Source organism: Solanum lycopersicum, chromosome 4 (genome assembly GCF_036512215.1).
Source record: "Solanum lycopersicum chromosome 4, SLM_r2.1".
In the NCBI taxonomy this organism is placed as follows: domain Eukaryota; kingdom Viridiplantae; phylum Streptophyta; class Magnoliopsida; order Solanales; family Solanaceae; genus Solanum; species Solanum lycopersicum.
The window spans coordinates 28,341,473-28,350,078 of NC_090803.1; the positions used below are offsets into that span (position 1 = coordinate 28,341,473).

An 8,606-nucleotide genomic window follows, 5' to 3' on the forward strand; every position below is an offset into this window, starting at 1 on the left:
TATGGTGGCGGTGTTTACATTCTTGTATATCCTTATACCTTATAATCATGTACTCGAAGGAAATTTTTGCAATGTTAATTGTAGTTATGATGATGACAATTATGGTCTTTTGTAGTCTTCCATTCTAGTAACATGATCTAGGTGTATTGGTGATTATATGTATATGTGATGATCATGCTAGGTTAGATATAATCTACATGACAAGTTATAAAGAATACTCTTATAGAATTAACCCTACCTATATGAACCCTATATGAATATGTGATCTTATGCATGTTTGGAGTCTTCTATTCAAATGTGGAATATGTTCTTGCCTCCTATGATGTAATGTGGGTGTGTGGTCAATAGTCCCTAATACTCTTATGTGAAGATGTTCGTGACATTGAAGGATATTGAATATATGTTATGATCCCCTAGAGTGTGGTTTCCTCATTAGCTAATTGTTGCTCTTATATGATCATGATGACCAAAATGAACACACACACTCCATGCATGACTTTGAGTAGGATAGATTCCATGGTGTAAATTGAAAGGATAGTTCCCATATGCACCATCATCTATTATTATGCATATAAAGTATATGATTAATGAATTATGGACATTGTATTCTAGAAGTGTGTATGTGAAAGTATTTCTCATATAAGAATGCACATACACATGAAGGTATGAATGATAGAATTATGCAAAAGTACATTCTCACGTAAAGTAGGTCCTATGATAAAAGGACATTCTTATCCTAGAAACCTTTGAGCTATATTATTTATGAGGGAGCAAGTCCCTAAGGCGTAATGTTTATGAGCTAATGCTAATAAAGGCTTAAATATGTTTTTAAAGGGAGTTTTATATTAGTACCGAATGAACATGAAAAATAAGAGTTGGAGCTTCAGGTTTAGAAAGTATGGCTTCCCACAAGAGAACCTTCCCGTTAGCAAGTCAGGGTTCACAACATAGATGTTGTGTGATGAGATGGAAACCTCCACGTTAGCAAGTCAAGGTTTCTAGTAAAAATCTCCTTGTTCCATAACTACGTACTCCCACAGGTTATAGCTAGTGGATCCACGTAGATAGCTATTATGTAAGTTCAACCTTGGAAATTAGAAAGCCTTTTCGGTGTGAGGTTATATGACACCGAATTCCATGTAGCTCACATAGTCTAAGATGGTTATGGATATGTCTCCCGAAGGTTAAAAAATGAATTAATATAAGAATATGAACTCTAATCATAAATCCTTGAGAAATTTACTTAGAATAGGTAGGACTATGTACCCTACACATGCATTGCACTAGTGAATTTCAAGAAAGAATAGGATTGGAGCCTCTTATGAAATAAAGACTTATGTTATGTAAGATTGTATGAATGAATGATAAAGTGACTTTGTTATGATAAGGAATGAATTATGATTATGCATGTGAATTACACTTATGGCTTCTAAATGGGTTTACTTAGTATATGTGGAGGTATGACACTCAATGTGTACATTGCACAAGTAAGCTTGTAAAGGGGTTGTGAGGGTGGTTTACCTATGATATGAATTAAATGATTTATTACTAAGATGTAGTAAATGAAAGAGTTCTTATATGACCATCAATGAAATATGTTGTTCTTATGCCTAAGGTTAAATGCACGTGTGGTATGTTATGAAATGTGATGTGCATAAGTCTAGGGTGACTTCCTATGATCACTTGGTGTGAGTAGTAGTATGGGATGATACTTGTACATTGCTCTAGTGAGATTTTGAGGTTGTCTTAGGTAGTAGTTACTATGTATATATTGTTCTTAGTGAATGTGCTTCAAATATGATAAAATGGCTTCAAGTATTTTATGAGTGACATCTATGTCGATATATGTTGTATACAAACTATATTGTGCTTATTGTATCAATTATTCATGAAGATTTACTAATAGACATGATGCATGATTTCTAACTAAATGTCATCTTTAACTCATGTTTTTGCATGGTTGCAGACTTAGTGCACTCTTGTACTAATACCATTCTTCTTCATCTTATTACACAAAGTGTAGGTGGTGATGACTACACGATCTTCCATAGAAAGGAGGAGCTTGGATTCATATCCTTAAGTTCAAATGGGTTCCTTAAAAATTCAAGACCATATGTCATTTCTTAAGTTCATGTAATAGATTAGTTATTATTTTATGTTGTTAAGGGTCGTGTACCTACTCTACTATATTGATGTTGAGTCTAAGATGTCAAAGGAGTGTTAGAGTCTAATTATGTACATATGATTTTATAAATGAAGTGATGTTCTAGCATTTCATATACTATGAAATGTTTTGAAATTTTTTGATAGTTTTATGAGTATGCGATGAATGAATTTTAAGAGGCTTGTCCAAGACCTCTGAGAGGCGACGACGCTGTGTGCCGACTTGAGGATGCCATAACTTATAGGGTATACCCTCGGGTTGTTACAGTCCTCCTCAAGGACCCTTAGGGTGGTCCTTGGGGAGTCCTACCCGAACACTTAGACCTTAAACACACTCTAATATGTATGCTAAGCCTTTTCACCAAATTTGACTTTTTTGACTCTATAAACCCCTTGAAGAACATGAATCCACACTAGCTCAATTTCTTTAGTCTCCAGACCTCGTGGTCGTTTCTTGATTTTTTTATTCTACTACTTCCTAATTTAGTTTATTACATTTATTTAAGCATAGAAAAACTGTTTTTAAGGTATAGTTCATCAAGTGAGGCTTTAGAATAAGTTATGGAACTTCCGGAGTGTTACATATTGTTAACTGCAAAGGAAATATCAGTTTGCGTGAATGATAATTATTGAAATTTACCAATAGTGTATCGATACAAGGTTGCATCGGCAGGAGGTTAACAATCACCTTATTTGGGTGGTGAGGTTGACCATATGGGTGTTTTAACTCCTTTACACTTGGTCATATCCTCATCTGATAGAATCTCAAGTATGTATTTGGATTGTGATAAGATAATCCCATTGTTAACGTGTTTAACTTCGATCCCCAAAAAATAGTTGAGTTCACCACAGTTCTTTAGATAGAACTTGTCATCCATAATGTTGATTACATGGGTGACCAAGATTGGGTAATTTCCAATAATGAGGATATCATCAACATACACTAGAATATATATCGTGACAGTTTCAGATGTGAAAATAAATAAAGAAGCATCTGATTCAGACTTAACAAATCCAATTCTAGTCAAGTGAGATTTTAGAGCTTTATACTAGGCACGAGGAGCTTGTTGCAGTCCGTAAATGGCTTGTTTGAGATGGCAGACATGATTGGAAACTCAGGGTTGCCATAGCCTTTTGGATGCTTCATAAATACTTGATACTGTAAGTTAGCTTGCAAAAATGCATTATTCACATCAAGCTGCTAAACTTACCAGTTATTTTGAATTGCAATAGGAATGACAATTCTGATGGTGGTTGGTTTGACAACCTTACTGAATTTTTCATGAAAGTCCAATCCTGGACATTATGTGAAACCTTTTGCGACTAATCGGCCTTATACCTATCAATAGAACCATCAACTTTATTTTTAATGCGAACTAAACACTTATAATCAACAAAATTGTTTATCGGGTCCCAATGTACTAGTTCCCAAGTTTGGTTTCTCATTATGGCTTAATATTCTAGAGCCAATGCATTATTCTATTCAATGTGCTTAATGGCTTGCTTAAAGGTAATTGGAGTGGGAGAAATGTGAGTCAAGAAGCTGAATTTTTTCTTTGGTATGAAGATATTATTTTTGGACCTTGTCACCACACCAGATTGTGGAGGGGCAGCGGCTGATGGCATAATTGGTGGCAGATTCGGGGGCTGCTGGTTGTGTGGTGGACGATAGGAGTCGGGTAATAGGTGAGACTTGTGGGCTTCTTCATTAAGTAGTGAAGGAGGTTGAGAAAAGATAGGAATCATACCTGATGAATTGGAGACTGCTGGTATGGACTCGGGAGTGTTTGAATGAAAGGGAATTTTTAGGGTGGTAGGATAAGGAGGCGAAAGAGTTGGAACGAGATTGGATTCCAAATTTAATTGGAATTCCGGATAAGTGTCCTTAAAGACTTGGGACTCTATGATTTCCCATTGTAACTTGGAAATCTTAATTTGCAAGTGTGAGAACATTTGAGTGAAAAGTAAAATATCTTCAAAAAATTGAATATCACGACTGACGAAAATTTTTGAGTGCACTGGATCAAAGCAGAGGTGTGCATTATGAACAATAGAAACTCCTAAGTAGAGCCATGGATAATAAAGACAACCAAAAATTTTCAACGAAGAGTATTTTGGTGGTTAGCCAAATAATTTCTTATATGGAGAGTCATTATTCAGTTCAGGTGTAGGGAGTCTATTTATGAATAGATAGCATGAGGATAGGTAAAGGACAATAATTCAGATGGTAGTGAGGCTTTATTGAGAAGAGTTCGATTTGTTTTTACAATGTGACGATGTTGTCGTTCACCGATTGTAACTCACTGTGGCGTGTAGGATTCGGAATTCAAATTTTCAATGCCATGGCATTGAAGGTACTGTTTAATACTTGTGAATTCAACCTCCATCAGTATAAAGTGAGACAATTTGGTGTTTCAAAATTTTATCCACTAAAGATGATAGCGAAAATTAAAGCGACTTCACTTTTATTTTTTATTGTATACACCAAAATTTATTTTGTGTAATGATCAACAATAATGCAGTAATAACATTTTTTATCAATAGATGAAATGGGTTATGGACCCCATAAATACCAAAACAAAGTTTGAAGTGGTGCATTACTATTTAAAGTGAGTCGTTGAAATGGTAAACAATGAGTTCTATTTGATGAGCACGAATTACAAAAATGAAACATTTCTTTGGTGGAAAATGGAAGTGAAAATTTATTTAGTACTAATTCTAGAATTTTCAAAAGAGGGTACCCAAGCGACGATGCCACAATTAACAGGAAGCTTTGGTAGAGGTGAAGTTGGTGGAAGGTGACACATGATCCCTCTAGGGCTTCTCATAGAGTCCATGTTTATTATGGCCTTGTACCAGCAATCTCAAATTTTGAGATCCTTCACAAGAAAAATAGTGTGAAAAAAAATTCAATTGAGGTTTGATTGTCAGAGCAAAACTCAGCAACAAAAAATAAGGTTTTTTTATAGCTGGAGCACGAAGAGTGTTAAAGAGCATGAAATTGGAATTAGAAGCCTTAATTTGAGTTAAACTAGTGTGAGTATGGGAATAGTTTTACCGTCACCCATGGACACTTCCTCATTGCCAGTGTACTCTTCAAGATTATTTGACTCTATTATGACATTATGGGTTGCTCCAAAGTCAAGGATCCAAGGATATGCATCTGAGTGATGATTTGATACAAAGTTGACTTTAGCTTCAAAGTGGTTGTGCGATTTTGAGAAACACACATCAGTTGTGTGACCAATCCTTTGACATAGTTGGCATTTTACCTCTTGCCTTGTTTTTCTCCCATTCTAGTGATTTCCAGGTACCGCCTACCGTGGGGGTGACAGTCTTGAAGACTGATTCAGGAAGCAACAATGATTCTTCTGATGTTGGGGCTGGAAGTTGGTCCTTTGTGCAACTAAAGCTGTGATGATGGAGGTTGATTTGTCACTATCTTGATGTTTGAGGAATAGTTCATGGTCTGTGAGTTTCTGGAATATCTCATAAAAGCTTAGGGTTGTGCCGCACGCTCTTATAGCGGCAGTGATTTACTGTATCATTACCTAGGACACCTCAAAATCTTGACTTCTCGTTCATCATTAGCCACCGGAGAACCTGCTACATTGAGAGCATCAACAATCGATCTGATCTCCTGTAGGTAAGTAGCAACTTTCTTCAAGGACTTAATGTTTTGCATCTGATCTCGCAAGAAGAAGATGGGAGTGTGACTCTTATTGGTATGATTTGTATGAAGGAGATCCCAAACCATTTTTGCCGAAGATGCAACTACAACAGTGGGATCAGTGATGGGTTCAACGGATGCAATCATTGCTTGTTGAATTTATTGGTCTTGGAAAAACCACAACTCATAATCAAGATTTAGAGATGGTACTATCGATTTGTATGATAGTGGTCGGCAGAGCAAATTTGGTACCAGTGAGATGCCTAAGGAGCTTGTGTTCATTGAGTAGCATCACTAGTTGCGCCTTACAGGTGGAAAAGTTGAGGTAACCTGGTAGTTTCATAGGTAATTGGGCAACGGTATTGAACTGTACCACATGAGTGGTAGCCGGAACTACAGTAGCACTTTCACTAGTGGTAGCACGAATAACCATATTTGGATGCAAAGAGAGCAAAAAAATTGGATCGAACTCATGAGAGTTTTAGAGGGGCTTTGAAACCATAAAGATATTGAAAATCAAAGCAAAATTGAATGAATTTTATTCAAACATAGCATCAACATAAATACAAGTAAGACGTAACCAACTTTACTAATTATAAAAAACTATTTCAGCAACATAATATATAACTAAGTTGAGTAATTCTAAGGAACTACTTTAAAAACATAATCTAAATCTACTCTAAAGACTTGATAAGAATTGATAACAAAACAACAAACTAGTGAGTATGTCAACAATTGAAGGATACTGGCAGGTTCCAAATATTGGTGCCATTGATCATGCTATCCAGCTGTTCTAGCACAAGTCGTATGTCTAATATTTTACGAAGAAGAGGGTAAGTATTGGAGCATATTTTTTTATTTTGAATACCTCTTTATTATATTTATAAAGGGATAGTTCTTTGATACATTATCCTTACTGAAGAAGCGAAAATATAGTAACATCTGTTACAGAAGGTCTCCTGGCAAAATTCTTTTTTCAGATGATCATGCTCCCAATTATGTGGTTCTATTTTAGGCAAGTGTATGCAACTTATAGGAATCAAAGAGTTTGCAAATCTGAATAATTACGGCTAGGAGTTCTTGAGCCATGTGATGGTAATTCTACAGATTTTGTTCCATGCTTTGCATACTTTCAATTTCCAAGACCAACGTCTCATAATAGAATGCAAATTTTCATAGATAGGGCAGTCAATATTTCATGATATCATATTAGTGACATATGATATAACTTCCATCAGATGTTAATCTTATCATGCCATTCACAAAGTTTAGGATATAAAGAACATGCTCAAAAAAATGTCTCCTAAACATATTGCATGAGGGGGGTGTTTCAGCAGGGGAGAAAATCCTGCGACACTTTATATAATAATTGTGCCTTTCATCGTAATATAGGTAAGAAAACATGTAGTATCTCAAGTTAAACATTGCTTGATGCTCTGTCCACTAAATTTGTCTGGCTTTGAGATGACAATAGTGGATAAAATCATACAAGGTGGTATAAATTTCATATCTATTGGATACAGATCCCAATATCCTTGAAAACCAGATGCAGGAGTCAAGAACTTTAAAGCTGAAATAAAAATAAAAGGTAAATTATAAGTACGTAGACCTTCATCTACTACACAATGCACAACTTGAAAGCATTTCATTCTTATGTGTTAAAACTCATAACTTGGACCAGAAAAATCATATTATAAAAATAAATAGAAGAAAAATCCACTCTTTTAACATAACTATTGATTTGTTATAAAACATCTACATATTAAACAACATATGACCATGTCCATCACAACTGCCTTGCGACACTCCAGGAGCATGTATGTAGAAGATCCAAAGAATTTTCTAAAAATAGTCCATGTTCTACCAGAAGTTTCATGACTATCGTATATTTGCAGTATTAGTGAAAATAATTATAAGGCATAAAATTCAACTATGTGTTGTAACATAAAAAGAAAACTGAAAAATCTAATGGAAGTGAATTTGAAATCCAGAAGGTCGTAGTAAAAAGAAGGGGTAGTTGTAGGTGGATCATTTCCAGGACAAATCCATATATTCCTTCTTGCTCAAAGCAGAGTAACAGTTGCATCTTTACATTCTGTAATCTTCTTGATGGCATTATATTTTCTCAAACTGGAATACTCCCATAAAAAATTATTAAACAAACATCATAGTTAGTGTCAACTACTTCAGGGGACTCTATATAATATAAAATATATCCCTTATTTAATGTGTAAAACGTATATATTATAGTAGTATTAAACCCTCAATTAAATTGAGTTGTATAGTAAAAAGTGATCGCAAAGTAGACAACGGCTATATGTTGTTGTTTTACTTTATAAAAAAGGTTAAATCAGACGGTTAATAATAAAATTCACCACTAATAACTTTCCACAATTTTATAAAACGTAAGATAGATAATGATTGGAACATAGAAAAAAACACTTTGACAGTACTCAATAGAACTCACCTTTTTAATGACCTACTGAGAAAATCACATAATTGTATTTTGCTTGCTCAAGTAGAATTCACAACCTATTCTTTCCCGTTTCATTTTAACAAAAAAACTGAAAGCAAATAAATAGATGTCGTATTTCTTCTTTGACTTGAATTACCATGTACTTGTGACACCAAGATGCATATTAGTTGGAGCAATTGAACCGGGCTCATCAAAACAATTTAGACTGGTCTCAATCTTTCTATATAATCAAGACTACTCCAAAAAAGAGTTTTGTTACTATCTTTATTGAAATTCAATATTAACTTTTGAAGCACT

The 8,606-nt window shown here is 34.8% G+C and overlaps 1 pseudogene; it reads right to left on the minus strand.

Annotated features, from left to right (window-relative positions):
- Nucleotides 1–2,741: 2,741 nt before the first annotated feature.
- On the minus strand, nt 2,742–6,266 carry LOC138348048 (uncharacterized; annotated as a pseudogene).
- Nucleotides 6,267–8,606: the final 2,340 nt, after the last annotated feature.